Source organism: Saccostrea echinata, unplaced genomic scaffold (assembly GCF_033153115.1).
Source record: "Saccostrea echinata isolate AGI-Se365-2 ecotype Australia unplaced genomic scaffold, CSIRO_AGI_Sech_v1 ptg000036l, whole genome shotgun sequence".
NCBI classification, from domain to species: Eukaryota; Metazoa; Mollusca; class Bivalvia; order Ostreida; family Ostreidae; genus Saccostrea; species Saccostrea echinata.
The window spans coordinates 3,085,884-3,103,658 of NW_026889785.1; positions in this window are offsets into that span (position 1 = coordinate 3,085,884).

Here is a 17,775-nt window from a genome sequence, read left to right on the forward strand (position 1 = left end):
TCTTTATCCTTAATATTTAAGAAAAGAAGCGATTTTGTTGTGTATTAATGAAAAACATTACATCTATAATCCAGAAAATTCAGAGTAGAAATGTGCGAAAGCAAACCCCCTCACTAATATCGCCAGCCCGTGCTCAGTGTTGTGTACAGAGTTTAACAAATTGAATACACCCGTGAAACGTAAACTGTTTTTGTAAACAGGGCACGAGCTCTGTTATTGTTAATGTTTACGATTAATTCACCGGGTGTGTTCAATTGTTAAAGTCTGCACACACCACTGAGCACGGACTGACAATACTGTGAGTGGGGTTTGCTTTCGAACATTTCTACTCTGAATTTTCTGGATTATAGTTTTAATACTTTTTATTAATACACAACAAAATTGCCACTTTTCTTAAGTATTAAGAATAAAATTAAAATTTGTGAAAGTGCAAGGATGTGTCAATCAAACGCGTCCAGAAATTTGAAGTTTCAATAACTTCGAGATGAAATAAGATTTTTATTATATTTTAGTATGAATGCTATAGCAACATATAAGTCATGAAATTATACAGAAAATTTGAGAAAATATTAACATCAAATCTGTGTCCAAGCACCTTTAAACAACACAATCACACGTACACTTGTTTTTATCATCAAAACATAGGGAATCAAAAATTTTGAACTTTGATCTAAAAGGAACCTTTTATAAAAAGACTTATTATCAAGTTTAAAAGAATTTACAATTGTAATTTTAAGGTACTTAAACATTAGGGAATGAAAAGAATATCTAAAATGAAATTCATATTCTTAAGTACAGTAACCAAACTATTGTACAGAGAACAGCACATACATGTATCTCTATTTTCACGGTTCTAGGGCAAACATGCAACTTTTTTTTCTATATCATGCTTTTTTTCTCCCCCATGCTGCAGTGCTCTGATTTAATGACGACGACATTTATAATTATACAAGTAAATTAGAATCTGATTGACCGAGAGAGTCACGTGATTGTCGTCTTGTCCTGCAACAAAACACGTATATCACGATTGTGACGACCGAGATGGTTACTAACGAGTTAGATTGTTGAAATATCGTTGATTGATTATGTCCACTCACACGTGTAGGATATAAGTATTTAGAATAGTGTTTTCATAGGTGGTGTTTGAATGTTACTAGTGTGGAAATCCCACTGACTTGTCCCGAATGTTTTTTTTATGATGCGAGGCTAGTGATGTAACTTAAATCTGTTTCATGCTGTTCTTATCAAATAATTACTTTATTCATTGGATCTGTTTTATATTTCCTGTATTGTGTTTGATTCGGTATAAATAAACAATTAATTACATGAATGTTCGGGAGATATGAAGATTTCATCGCCCATAAAAACAAGCGTTTTTAAAACGAGCGTTGCCCTCGGGGAACATCTAACTTGAAATTGATTTATAGTTAGTTGACTTTTTCAATATTTGTAAAACCCTCTGTTGCGTTGCCATGCTCTACTTTATGGAGCCCCCGAGTATCTGGAGTTCAATGGACTCAAGGTACCCCAATAATTTCTTAATTTTATCCATAATAATACCGGATGTCTCAGATAAGAGTATAAATGTTATTGAAAATAAATAACATAGCGATCTTATCAATACGTTAGAATGGATGGGGAAAAACAAGTTAAAAATCAAATTAAAAAAAAAAAAAGAACTTACTGTAGGTTAATTGCACAGGCACCTGACGTTAGATTTTTTTAATAAAAAAAATATACCCCACATGCACATTCCACCCAAGTCGATTCCTATAAACAGATCAAACGATCACTGGTGGAAATCATGCGTATCGAAACCGTACCAAGTGCGAGCCATAACGTTTATGCTTACCGTTTCACAAGCAGGGATGGGATAATCCATGAAGGTTCAAATGATGACGGGGAACATGGGGCGGGACGGCTATTACTAAAACTGCTAGCTGAAAATGAAGTTAACAACGTACTGGTGGTTGTGTCTCGATGGCATGGAAACAACATTGGACCCCGTCGGTTCTCCCATATTAAAGAAGCAGGCCTCAGTGCGGTAAAAAATTTACCAACTTCAGTTTGACACCATGAAAAATAAACCCAGTGTTATGTACGATTTTAGAACTGCTTAATATCGAGTTCTTGTCTTTATCTAATTTCATCTTACAGGTTAACTATATTTAATAGGTAAAATATGTGTTTACCGATTTTCTAGTATTCCGGAATTCTTTTTTCCAACCTATAATATTCCGGTAATTTTTGAAACATAATATTTCCTGTTCTTGCTGCTCGCTTTTCCCGATAATATATTGGCTCAAACTGTACGCTGTATGTAAGTTGTTTTTTCCTCAACATGTCACATAACACGGAGGGATCTGTATGCATTGTCTCATTCGTTTCATATAGATACATAACCTAATTATTAAAAAAAGATAAACAAGTTGTGATTACAATACACCACTAATGGTTTCCCTTGAAAGAGAATAAAAAAAAAAATTAACAAATTTTTAATTCACAACTTGTTGGGTGAATTCACATATTTTTCTACAAATAGAAAAGACTCTGTATACTGTATTCCCTACACCTGTAAACTCACTTTCATTCTTTTTAAAGGTGTTTAGTGTTAACTCTTTAGTAATATCAATTATATGTTTTTGGTATAAACTTTCTACTCTCAAAAACAAGGCATGTTTTCTCAGACAATCCACATAGTTCTGTATATACACTTTTGTTATCTTTTATTTATCTTTTTGTTTCTGTCTTGTATGGGGTCAGCAATATTTTCATCCATACTTTTAAAATATTTATGGATCATAATAAGAACAACAACCTAAAAATTCTTACAGTAAACTGTCAAGGCCTTGGTAACATTCATAAAAGAAGATATGTGCTTAAGAATTTAAAAGCTAAGAATTATAATGTTTATTTTTTACAAGATACCCATTTTGTGGGAAAAGATGAAAACTTTATAAGAACACAGTGGGGATATAAAGCATTTTTTAGTTCATTCAAATCCAATTCAAGGGGAGTTGCTATCCTTTTTAATAACAACTGTGAATTAAAAATCATCAATGAATATAGGGATACTGGTGGTAATTTTCTAATTTTGGATGTCTTTATTGAGGATATCTCTTTTTTACTAATAAATATTTATGGTCCAAACTCTGACACACCTAATTTCTACTTAAGTTTAGTTCATAAAATAGAGGAGATTTACTCTTCCCAAAATATTGTTATAGGGGGTGATTTTAATTTAGTTTTTGATAAAGATTTGGATTCAATGAATTACAAAAATTTAAACAACCCAAAATCAAGACTTGAAGTAATGAAGCTTATGGATGCTTTAAATCTTAAGGATGTATTTCGTGAAGATAATCCAAATTTAAAAAGGTTTACCTGGAGACGAAAAAATCCACTCAAACAAGCTAGACTTGACTTTTTCCTGATATCCGAGTCTATGCTAACTATGATGCCTTATGTAAAGTTTGAAAGTAGTTACTGTTCTGATCATTCTCCAGTTCTACTACACTGTAAATTAAATGAATTTAAAAAAGGAAAGGGTTTCTGGAAATTCAATAATGCTACGTGAAAAAGAATATGTAGAACAAATAAAATGTAAGATTGAGGAGGTCAAAATCCAATATTCCTGCCCAGTATACAATACGGAAAAAATCCGTTGCCTTGAGAATGATGCTATTCAATTTACCATTAGTGATCAACTCTTTCTTGATATCTTGTTAATGGAAATAAGAGGGAAGTCAATTTCATTTTCAACATATAAAAAAAAGAAAATTATTGAAAGAGAGCAACTATTGGAAAGAGAAATATTAGAATTAGAACAGAATTTAACAGATCAGTCAATTAATGAACTCGAAGAAAAACAAAGAGAAGTAGAAGAAATAAAGAATATAAGATTTAAAGGTCAATGCATAAGGTCAAAGGTCAAATGGATTGAGGAAGGAGAAAAACCCTCTAAATATTTTGTAAGTTTAGAATCAAGAAACTATGTGAGTAAGCAAATACCTAAAATAGAAAAGGACAATGGATCAATTGTCTCTTCTCAAATTGAGATTTTAAATGAAACAAAAGTTTTTTTACGAAAACTTATACAAGAAAAGGGAAAATGTAGAGTCAGAAAATATTTATGAAAGACTTAAACAATATGATATTCCTAAATTAAGTAGAGAGGAATCAAACAGTCTGGAAGGACCAGTAACAAATCTTGAAGTTTTTAATTTCTTAAAACAAATGAAAAATGAAAAAAGTCCAGGACCTGATGGATTTACGTGTGAATTTTTCAAATTTTTCTGGAAAGATATTGGCTCCTTTATTACAAGAGCAATAAATAATTCAAATGAATTACTTCAATTCTCAGATTCAAATAAATTGGGAATCATTACGTGTATTCCGAAAGCAGGAAAGGAAAAACAATTTCTGAAAAATTGGCGACCCATTAGTCTTTTAAATGTGGTTTATAAAATAGCATCAGGATGCATCGCTGAACGAATGAAAACTAAATTGGACAAATTGATAAACAGAGATCAAACTGGATTTATTAAAGGTAGATTTATCGGGGAGAATATTAGACTGATATATGATATAATGCATTATACAGAATACAATCAAATACCTGGCCTATTGATGTTAATTGACTTTGAAAAAGCATTTGATACAATCTCTTGGAATTCTATATATCAAACCCTTGAATTTTTTAATTTTGGGCCTTCTTTTATAAATTGGATTAGAACCTTTTATAATGGTATTAAATCATGTGTTATACAAAATGGATTCACTTCAGATTATCTTTTCCCCCAAAGAGGCTGTAGACAAGGTGATCCAATCTCACCATATCTCTTTTTGCTGTGTGCTGAAATTCTTGGAATCTTAATTCGAAATAATCAAGATATTAAAGGTATAACAATTGTAGGTGAAGAGTACAAACTTTCGCAATATGCTGACGATACCTCTCTTATCTCGGATGGTTCACCAAGATCCATGGATGGTATTCTCCGGTATTAGATTATTTTGCCAATATATCAGGTTTAAAAATAAATTTCTTAAAAACTAAAATGATATGGATTGGAAGTAAAAAATTCTCAAGGGAAGTATTCCATCACTCGAGGTGGAAGCTGGATTGGGATAATACAAATTTTGATCTTTTAGGAATAAAATTTTCAGTAAACTTGGATGAAATGCCTGACTTAAATTATTCCATAAAACTAAATGAAATCAAAATATTGTTAAATAAGTGGAGGTTGAGGAAACTTACCCCAATTGGAAGGTTAACAGTAATTAAAACTTTAATATTACCTAAACTAAACCATTTAATTCTTACTTTACCAAACCCTAAGTCAGAATTTTTGAAGATGTTTGAGACAGATATGTATTATTTTTTATGGGGTAGCAAAATTCATAAGGTAAAGAAAAATGTTATAATCCAGGACTATAAATATGGAGGTCTTAAAATGATTGATTATACAGAATTCATTTCTGCTCTCAAATCAAGTTTGATCAGAAGACTTATTCAATCAAATGCAAACTGGGTAAAACTATTTGAAGCTGAAATAAAACTAGACATAAAAAATCTTTGGATAAGGGGTTCTGATTACATTCTGAATCTTTCAATAAAATTAAATAATGTTTTTTGGAAAGAAGTCCTGTCAAGCTGGGCAAGACTAATTAGGATAAATCAAGAAAACAACAGACATGTGCTCTTTGAACATATATGGAATAATCCAAAGATTAAAATTAACAATAAATCTTTCTTTTGGAAAAACTATTTTAATGAAGGCATTGTTTTTCTTATTGACCTTTTTAACAATGAAGGTAGTTTCATAAGTTTTGACTCCTTAATAAACTTGAAAGTGAAAACAAATTTTATTGAATATAATGGTCTTAGGACTGCAGTGTTAGATAGACTGAAAAATAAAAACAATAATGAAACTAAAAATATAAAGTCAATTGGACCGCATATTCCAAATTCCATTTATGTGTATTATAAACATGATAAAGGTTGTAAGGACATGTACAATATATTTATAAGTAACAAGAAAGAGCCAGACAACTCGCTCAAAAAATGGAAAGAGAACAGTATTTCCCTTTGTGAAGCAGACTGGAATAAAATATTTGAACTTCCTTTTAAAATGTCAAAAGAATCTAAATTTCAATGGCTACAATTTCAACTATTACATAGAATCATTCCAACTAATTATTATCTATTTAGACTTAAATTGATTGATTCTCCAGCATGTACTTTCTGCAGAAGTGATATAAAAACAATTGATCATTTATTTGTAGAAGGTTTTTATGTAAAAGAACTCTGGTGTACCATTGAAGAATGGATTTTCAACAAGTTTAACATCCATTGTAGTTTTGATAGACAAGCAATACTATTTGGTAAATTTGAAAATATGAATGTTTATAAATTTCAGAATCTTTTAATACTTATTGTAAAACAATTTATTTTTGCTAGTAAATATAAGAAGGTCCCAAAAATAAATGTTGATGCTGTACTAAAGGGGATCACAGATAGAATTTTTATTGAAAAAGTTTTGTTGTTTAAAAGTTGTAGATATGAGGAATATGAAAGGCATTGGCAAAATATTTGTGATGCACTGTAATTAATACAGGTATATATATTTCCTATTACCTATTTGATTCAGAAGAAAAAATTAGATTGATTATTTATCATTTTGTATTATTTGTAATATAGAATAATTGTTTTCTTTGCTGACCCCCCCTTTTTTTGTTTCTGTTTGTTTTTTCTCTCTCTCTAAACAACTTTCATAGTGTATAAAAGTAGATCTGCGTAAATATGATTAAGACAAGACAAAATATGTGTAATCGGATGTTAACTTGTACCAAATGATGAAATTTATGTTGTATATATATACCTATGAAAGTGTTATAACAATAAAAAAAAATATATATATATACCCCCTACCTAATAATACACAAGGTACACATCGGGGGCCATCTTGAATTTTACTAGGTCGGTCACATCAACTTGTATTTCCGTCTCAAACTCCGTGAAATAAATTCCCTGCAACCATATTCTTTCTGTGGTTAGTCTTTCGAGGTCTCAACTTACGGGCAGTGCAACCAGAAGGGCGCATCACACTTGCAAATATTAAAAATCTCTCGTCAAACTCGATCTATTGCTTCAACAATCAAAGAAATCGCTAAAGGGGGGGGGGGAGTTTACATTCGGTAAATATGTAAGTATAGGAAATAAAGAGTACCAAATCCCCTGATGTACACGTGGTTTTGTTTGTTAGACAAGGTAGTATAGAGTACTGAAAAGTGTGCCTTACCTGATTGGCTGAATTCAGGTATGTAATTTTTTTTTCATTTTAAAGTAAAAAAATTAATGTTTGAAATAAATGATGGAATGTAGGAATATAACAGAAAATATAGAAATATCAGGGGAGATTGTAGGAGTGGGGGTTGATATTTTTGGCAGAGTGTCATTTACTGCCAATCGCTACAAGTTGTAAACAACTTCAATAATGACCTATAAACGCCACGGGACCTTATATTTCGGGGACTTTTTTCATAAGCGCTTAGAATGAACTTTCAAACGGTGTTAAAGATTTGTCTGAAAGTGATATTGTAAAGTACCGAGAGGGCATAAGGTTTGTATAGAGTTCTATGAGAAATAATAAGTACTCTTTTCCTGATAATTGGTAATTAATTATCTGGTAATTTTTGACATTTCGAACCCGATGCGAATTATTTATTATTACTTTTTTGGCACGGAATCAATATGTCCAACGGTAAATCCAAAGGGCAAGTTTCGGTTATTATTTCAGTCTAAATTCAGCTCTTATTAATTGATACAATCCATCATATTGTGATGCCTTCGGCTTCTGATCATTAAATAAAACCCCAGTAAGAATTTCATAAATGGTTTTAATTATCATTCTTCCTTATGCGTATCAATATATACATTCATGCATAATAATCACAAGAAAGTTTATATAAATACTGATCTAAGAAGGTCGCCTAGTCATCAAAAAGGATGGTGTACACTGTTAAATATACATTTAAAAATTAATGCTAATAAAATTGAATTGCTCCTGGAAAAACCAGTCCTGATTTCTAAGACGTATTCTAGGCATATTATTAGACCAGTTCAGATTAATTCAGTGTTAATGACGGAATTGGATTACTTGGATGAAATCTAGACAGTATATGGAGTGAAATACATAAATTAGTTCTCCTAAGCTAGAAGGTGTACGTCGAAACATGTTAAACGGATTAAGTCTAGCAGTATTGTTTGGTAGTACGCCTAAACAATTCACCTGTTTACGTCTAAAACCCTAAACCCTTATCCTTCTAGTACAAGATCTACCCCATGGACAAAAGTTCATTAAACATTAGAATTGATTCACACAGCCACATTCAAGAATAATACAATGAATTGATTTCAATACTTTATTTTAGCCAAACAGTAATACAGGTATTTCAGAAAAAAGCCTCACATTTTTTCCCTCGTTGGACTTTTGTTGCTCAGTTGTTCAGGTAGTAAGTTTCCTTAGAGATCGCCTAAGTGGTACTTCTTGAACATTTATGAGGCTGACTGTTGTGTAACAGTATTTGGTAAGGCCGTGTGATTCCATTGCTCTTGGGGCATCGCATATGTGTTTTGTTGTACTGTTTCAACTGAAGACTGTGGTTCCATGTTTGTGAAGTCAATATAATCCTTTTATGCTTGAGGTTGGGTGGTAAATTCATTTGAGGGATGTAGCAAGATTTTTTAAGCGTTGAATGTATGAAAGTAGTCTCCTCGGCCTCAAGACTCTCATTAACATACTCCGGCTGCTTAAGTTCCTTGCTTTGACACTGATCTCGAAGCTAAGAAGTAATATTTATAATGTTCTGATGGATTCTTAAATATTTGTAATGTGTCAATTGGAATGTGTACATGATAAAAAAAAATATGTCAGAATCACTGAGAACAAAACCACAGGCAATTTCTCCTAACTATAGTACTTACTTGAACAAGGCAAGAACTGAAATCTTAGTACTGGTTCAGGATTTTGTTCTACCTGTGTATCTTTATCTCTGATAAGTTAATAACTGATTAAAAATATCCTATAATATACCTCTACATAACTCTGACCCCCCCCCCCCCTCGGTGCTGCAATATTCTTCTAATATATTGTTGCATATCCTCCCTAACTAGTTCTTCCACTGCAGGAGGAATATCTGAAGATCAAAAACAAATTGAGAAAAAAATCAGTATCCCTAAAAATCAGTCAAGCTCATAACTTACAGTGGTATCATGCCATACTATTATTTCTCTCTTAAACATTCACTACAAGGTAACATAAAGGAGGAAACTGCTGTTTCTCTATATTTAATTATTGACACCTGTAAGAGTTCGTTATTGCTTCAAAATTAAGCTTACCTTCAGGGTAGCGATTCTGTTCAGGGTAGCGATTCTGTTCAGGATTCTGTTCAGGGTAGCGATTCTGTTCAGGGTAGCGATTCTGTTCAGGATTCTGTTCACGGTAGCGATTCTGTTCAGGGTAGCGATTCCGTTCAGGATAATCGGCCTCAAAATTTTCATTACTGTTATAAATGTAGGGAATGGCCGAATTGAAATAAAAGAAAGTATATAGACATACTCATCAAACCTTGCAGCGTCCATCTGCTCTTGTAAAGTGTCAAGTTTTTTTTCAAAATTTTAACAAGAGCTATGAGAGATACTTCAATTTTTTTTTAAACTATGTTATGCAAAAATTTGTTTAAAGATGAAAAATTTCTTTTTCAAAATTTTGAATTGAGTATATATATTTACTGAAAGGGATTGGAAAAATGAATTGTGAATGATTTAGCAATTTAAATAATCTATGTATCAGTGCAAGTAGTAGTAAAATTTATCAATTTGTTACCTGAATTGCTGATGATGGGGTAGAGTTAATTGAACACCGACCGCCATAATGGTCTACTTTAACTGCTGTGAATGTTAAAATAATTCCGGAATCAAATGGATTTAGGGATGCTTTATTTTCCCAAAACGTAATAGCCATTTCTCCCTACACATCACTAAAAGTAAAGATCTTTCGGGAGGATTGTGACTTTTGTTGATTGTATACAGCCTTCCCTCCGCAAGAGCTGCGTGATATAGAAATTTCCTCATCAGATGTACTTACCATGGCTGCACACAGGACAGTGTTCATACTTGGCAGCCATTGGTTAAGAACATGTTTGAATGAAAACTGGGATCTCAACCAATCAAAAAGGGCAGTTTTTTGTCATAGTGTCTTGCCTTCCTGATAGAATTCCTGTACCAACATGAGATTGATTTATCTTTAGAGAATGTTGAGGATATGTTATAGACAGCTCAATTTTACATATTCATATATGTTTCATATCTAAATTGTCTAAGAAATGCTTAGATTTTCTTCAACAATCCATATGTAATGATTGATATAATTTGTTTTATCAATGAAATGAAAGAATGATTATTTTAGGTTAAAATTCTCATGCCCATTGGCGGAGAGAACATGAAAAAAAAAAAAACATTCAGGAGATTGCTTGCCTTCATGTTTGCCAACAAAGTGGCAAAGGAAATAAACTGGATGGGCAAAGGATGAAAGCTGGCCTTTTCAAAGTTGAAAATCAAGGATGTTTTAACAAGAATTGAATGTTTAAATTTACAAAAAATAAAATATGGCCAATAAAATATATTACCAGCACAAATAAAAACTGATGATTACACCTTTACTTTAAGATTTCAGCATCTTTTTATACCCCCCGCTCCGAAGGAGAGGGGGTATACTGTTTTACCCTTGTGTGTCTGTCTGTCTGTGTGTCCGTAACAAATTTTCGTCACAGTTATCTCAGCAACTACTCATCACAGATGCTTGAAATTTTAGCACAATCTTTGTTTAGGCATGCCATATGATCGGATTCATTTTTGTTTGAATCCGATGTCAACTTCCTGTTTATCCGTGCGTCTGTCCGTACCATACATAACACAAATTTTGGTCGCAGTTTTCTCAGCAACTCCTCATCACAGATGCTTGAAATTTTAGCACAATCTCTGTTTAGGCATGCCATATGGTCGGATTCATTTTTGTTCAAATCCGATGTCAACTTCCTGTTTATCCGTGCGTCTGTCCGTACCATACGTAACACAAATTTTGGTCTCAGTTTTCTCAGCAACTACTCATCACAGATGCTTGAAATTTTAACACAATCTTTGTTTAGGCATGCCATATGGTCGGATTCATTTTTGTTTGAATCCGATGTCAACTTCCTGTTTATCCGTGAGTCTGTCCGTACCAAATTTCCGTCGCATATTTCTTAGCAACTACACAGCGAAGATGCTTGAAATTTTAGCACAATCTTTGTTTAGGCATGCCAAATGGTGGGATTTCTTTTTATATGAATTAGATATCGACTTTCTGTTTATCCGTGCGTCTGTCCATAGCAAATTTTTTGTTGCAGTTTTCTCAGCAACTACTCATTACAGATACTTGAAATTTTAGCACGATCTTTGTTTAGGCATGCCAGATGGTGGGATTCATTTTGGTATGAATTCGATGTCAACATGAGAGGGTAACCGTATATTCACATCAGAGCGGGGGTATTACTAGTGAGCATTTGCTCACAGACTTCTTGTTTAAACTTGAGATTAATTCAGGGTAACTTTTTTTTGAAAGTAGCTGTTCGAGCCAACCGTTTATGTGCGGATTCAACACACAGAGAGATTAACAATTGTATAAAAGAGTGGTTTCGATATGCGTAGAGGGAGTAAAGAAAGAGAAAAAAAGAAAAGGAAAGAAACCAAAGCTCCATGAATACAACTGAGGACAGTGACTGATTATCAATTAACAGTGGAAGATTTAAAATGCACGATCATATATATAAAATGAACAGATTTAAGTAGACTTTTTGAATTTATATTTTCATAAAACTGATTATAGACCGCATTACATTTATCAATTGTTTTTTCTTAAATTCTGTTTTGATATTTTGCAGAGCTGTTGTCTCTGGTGCAATATAATTGAATTCCATTTTTTCTCGAGCAGATTTAGAAAAATGGAAATGCGACGCCATTTAAAAGTTTATATTGATACCGAGATGTTCCTCAATGCCAATAAGCCTTCACTGACAAAAGCTACACATCAGATGCGGCAAAAAAACACCACATGTATGTAGCACAACTAAAGGCGTAAAGCGAAAATGACACATCCGCAATTAACTTATACGAGCATTATTTATACAATTTTTGTCTATAAATATTGTCTTTTTTATAGACGATTTAGGTGATATTTGAACCTTGATTTTTTTATTTTCATTTTCTCGGCATATATAGAATGATGACAGATACATGTAAAACACCTAAACAATTTAGAAATGGACGTCTTTGCCAAATGATCTACTTATTGTCATGGACAATTTGATTGGCCAGAACGGAGAGTGCCATTCTGAGAGCGAGATTCCTAATTTTGCACGGATATAAGCAACTCGGTATCCTTACTAATGGGAACGTCAGAACCGTGTAAAAGTTTGAGAGAAAAGTATCTGTAGAGTGTTCATATATTAAGCAACCCAAATTTTCATGTTTAGCTCATTTTATCAGAGACAAAAGCTTATGCAATAGGAAGGTGTCCATCCGTCCTTCTTTAAACAATTTTATAGAACGCTACTCCTCCTACAAATTTATACTGATCTCAATGGGGTCCTTCGGATGAGACCTTGTAATCCGAGGCCCCGTGTCACGACAGGCGTCGGCACGATAAAGAACCCTCACTGCTCAATGGCCCTAAGTGCCGAGTAAAAGTAAAAATATGAAGCCCTTCACCGATATGTGAATTTGTGTGGTCTGCTGAATGGGAAAGAATCTTTCAGGAAGTGAAAAGTAACCTAACCTCCGCCCCAGTCTTAGTGTATTTCGACCATGGAAAGAAACTTGTGCTTCAAGTAGATAGCAGCAAGGATGGTTTAGGAGAAGTCCTGATGCAAGAGGGCAAACCAAATGAGTAAGCGTCTAGGGCCTGAACATCATCTGAAGGAAATGGGCTCAAATTGAGAAATAGGCTCTCGCAGTGCTCTCTGGTGTGCAGAAATTTGATCAGTGCACTTATGGACGACGAGTTAAAATCGAAAACGACCATAAAAACATTAGATTACAGGACATAATGATGAAGCTTAACAGATACGATATCATCTTCAAGTTGCTAAAAGGAAAAAGACCTCGTAATAGCAGAAACTCTGAGTAGAGCTTACTTAGATGAACCAACAGAAAAGCGACTAGATATCTGCATGGTTAAAGTCAATCCCTGACCAAGGGGCCATGAATTTCACAATTTTGGTAGAGGGCTCAAAGCTTATTACAATCATGCCAACAGTTTGACTGCTTGATGTCCAGGAGTAAAGAAGGTTTCTAAAGATTGCATTAATTTTTATGGTTTTAGCCCCACCCCTCAGTCCCCAGGGGATAGGGGTCATGAATTTCAAACTTTTTACTCCCCTTCACCCATAGATGCTATATGCCAAATTTGGTTTAAAATGGTTCAGTGGTTCCAGAGAAGAAGCTGAAAATGTTCAAATGTTAACGCACGACGGTCGACGCACGCCGACGGACGAAAACAGATAGCAATAGGTCACCTGAGTAAACTCAGGTACCTACAATTACCACATTAAAACGCTTGCCTCTCAAAGGTGTAGAGCCTGACTAAGTATTTCACACTAAACATCTCGCGAGTCAGTTAAGAACGAGTTGACTTAAACGACATGTAAGCAGATTATTAGAATGTTCTCATTTTATTCGGATAATTAATTGAACACCACACTTCCTCTTGCGGGGTTCTTGGCCTGAGGAAACTTTTACAAAATCATAGTGTTAAGTAATTGCAATTTAGAGGATAAAATAATTATAATTCAAATATTTACTGTAAAATTACATATTTTCGACGGGTCGTGGATGAAGAAATGTCAACTGAAAGGTATAATGGAAAGAAGGGACATTTTTCCACTTTATGCTTCTCTACGAAGTTACAAAACAGAAAACTACAAAGACTCCTGTGCGGTTTCATACTAAATTAGATTTTCACTTAGAAAATAAAAGAACCTCCAAAGTCCAGACGTCCCCTTAAATATAGGATATATATAGCAATATCATATTGTAAAATATTTGTTAGTCTCAATGTAGTCATTTCCCCAGACACATAAATGATAGAATCTAGAAAAAGCATTGACACACATTCTTTTTAAGGTTCTGTAGCTATGATAGAAATGTACGCAACTTATTACTAGTAAGTAAGTAAGAACATTTTATTTAAAGTCGACTATCACAGCTAAAAATATCACAGAAATAATACAACATAAGCATGCAAAAACAACAAACCAAAAAAAAAACACCTTTACATATATACACACATATGATAAATGAAACAAATTTAAAAATTAGAAGACCCCCCCCCCCCCCCCCCCCGAAAAATTGTAAAGCAAAATGTTTGCATTAAGAATTAAGAATAAATATAAAAGTAAAGTGAAAAAATAAACATCATCATGAGAGCAAATTAGGTTAAGCACTACATTAAACACTTAGAATCGAATTGAAATGCACTAATTGTATTAATAATAGAAAAATAAAATAAAAAATAAAAATAAAATTGATAGCTTAGAAACTTAAAAATTCAAGCAGATATAGCTTAACCAAAATAAAAAAAAAATAATTTAAGTTCCTCACCAATACACGGTCCTTACCAAGATCAGTATTGTTGTGAGGTAAAAAAAAATATCAAAAGCAAAAAATAAGAGGAACTAGAATCCTGGAGAGTACTTTTAACACAGGGAATATTAATAGTTACACAATATTTTAAAATATAAGGCATAAATGTATAGAACAAAATTCATTCCAATAACCCCCTCCCCTTCTACAAAGAATAAATGATACCCATCATTTATTTGAATATTATGAAATTTAGCAGGAATTTAAAAAAAAAATCATTTTATCATTTATAAGGTGAATAACACAGTCACTGTCTCTAGTAGACTGCAACGAATATTCCTCGACGGATTGTGCAGATTGTTCCCCCAAAGTTGTTTAGTAACAATAACGACTGTGTCTTCCCGGGCCCAAGAATCACCTCCTGATCTCTAGAGACTGATCTTTTTTCTATGATAGAACCTGCCTCCCAGTTAATTCTATTTCTTTTCGTAGCAGCTTCATGGTGGTACCCACCCCTGGCTGCTAACACTAATATGAAAAATACACATTATGGAAGTGTAATCAAGTTAAATTGGAATTTACTTTATAACCTTTTACTTCCTCCAAGAATTGTCTACACCAACCAAGAACCACATCCTGGACCTTTCTTTGGCTGGACCGTTTCTCTGAGAGCTGGTATTCAAAGAAGTTTTGAAAGAAGTCCATTGAAATTTATGAAGAGCTTATGTAAGAATTCTAGGAGAAATCTTTAAGCATTTATGGCATCCTTGTTTCCACACCTGACACCATTTCTTTCAGAAACGGTCACAAATTTCATACAGAGTTTGACAAGATGAACAAACAGCATATCGCTGAAAGTCATCTCTATCTAATTTCACTTATTTCCTAGTAAGGTACAGAATTGGCGGAAAGTCGATAAAAACTCAGATAAAACCTCGGTTCTTGGTTCGATCGACGACAAAAGGGTGTTGTTTGTTGTTTATTGGAACTGACGTTTTCATTACGACTGACATAAGGTATTGAAATAAGGTACAAGTAAGCTCGGAAATAGAACCAAGCAGAATATCAAATCAAAATAAGAACCTGGGAAATAATAAACATTAAAATATAGGAGAGTGTTCAAAAATATTCTAGAACCACTAATAAACATGGTGTTCAAAGGTTTACTCCTATTACACATGTAAGCACGTGGTTGCTAAACCAAACTTTACCAACTTTTAATCATATGACACTTTAAAATATTTTGACAACTCCAGTAAGAAATTTATTGACTGTTAATTATATGATTTCAGTAAGAGATCTTTCAAAGTTTTATTGTAATCAACCCCTGTTAGATCTGAAAAAGTATGGAACACAGTTAATGTCATAAGTAAGTTGAATTTATTCTATATTTGATTGATTGATTGATTGTATATTGTTTTACGTCCCATTCGAGAATTTTTCACTCATATAGAGACGTCACCATATACCGGTGAAGGGCTTCAAATTTTGACCTTTACTCGGCACTCAGGGCCATTGAGCAGTGAGGGATCTTTATCGTGCCAACGCCTGCCGTGACACGGGGCCTCGGTTTTTAAGGTCTCATCCGAAAGACCCGCAACTTTCACTCCAAAGTGCCGAGCGCATGGCGAAGGAACAGTTGCTACCTATTTTTTATCGACTTAGGTCTGTCGCGGCCGAGATTCGAACTCACGACCTCCCGATCACGGAGTATTCTATATTTGATGTATGTAACTTCAAAACATTTTATTGTAATTTTATTTTGTACTATTTCAGCTTTTTGCCATTTATTACTACAATAAAGGTTATACTGCTGTCTCCGGGACAGTACACCTGTCATCTCCGAATCAGTAAACAGATTTATGAAGATTTAAATCCGTGATAGCTTTTGTTTCTGTAACTGCATTTATTCAGCGCTGTCATTGCTTTCTAACAAAGATTACTGCAATATAAGTTTCGGTTTATTGATCTACGTGTGTATTAATATTTTTTCTCAAATAGCTCTCAATGTTATGTCGTACAAAACGGAGTGACTAAAATCCTTTGCCGAGCCGGGAATTTATGAACTAAAAATAGGGATTTTACTAATAAATAAAAAAAAAAAATACTGAATTAATCATCACGAAACCTACAGATATATTTAATTACAACAACATGTGCCTTCACTAAGAGATTAAACGCAAAATATCACTTTTTTTTCAATGATTTTCACCGATTGTCATCTTCCCGGTTGCTGAAATTGGCAGTAAAAATAGGTGATTTAAAGGGGCCTGGACACAGATTTTAATTTAATATTATCTCAAATTTTCTGTATAATACTGACATATGTTGCTATAGCATTTCACATGGAAATATAATAAAAAACTTAAACTATTGAAACTACGAATTTCGGGACGCGTTTGATTGACACATCCTTGCACTTTCAAAAAGTGAAACGTAAACATGAACAATAATAGAGCTCGTGCCGTGTTTACAAAAACAGCTAACGTTTCACCGGGTGTGTTCATTTTGATAAACTCTGTACACATCACTGTGCGCGGACTGACAATACTGATGAGTTGGTTTAATTTTCTCACATTCCTACTTTGAATTTTCTGGATTATAGTTTTAATTTTTTTCATTAATACTCAACAACATCTCTACTTTTCTTAAGCATCAAGGATAAAGTTTACATGAAGTGCAGGGCTGACTCAGTACACGATCAACCCGCAAGATATGCTAGAGCTTGTCTTTACATCAAATTCATCGTTGGTTAATTCAAGTCCTCAGTGAGCATACCCGGAATATCAGACCACGACACAATCATAACAGACATGGAGGCTAAACCATACTACCAAAAAGATTCACCTTAGGAATGCTATGTCTTTGCTAAAGCAAATTGGGATAAACTCAACCAAACACTGGAAAAGTAGCAAACACCATATCAAAAAATTAGAAGAAAAAAAAAACACCCACGAACTATGTTCAACATTTAACACTAGTACATGGATGACCATACCATCAAAGGAAGCCCGGTCAATACATACAACCCATGGATTACCAACAAGGAAAGAAAGATGATCAAGAAAAAGTCGAGACAAACAGGCCAGGTAATT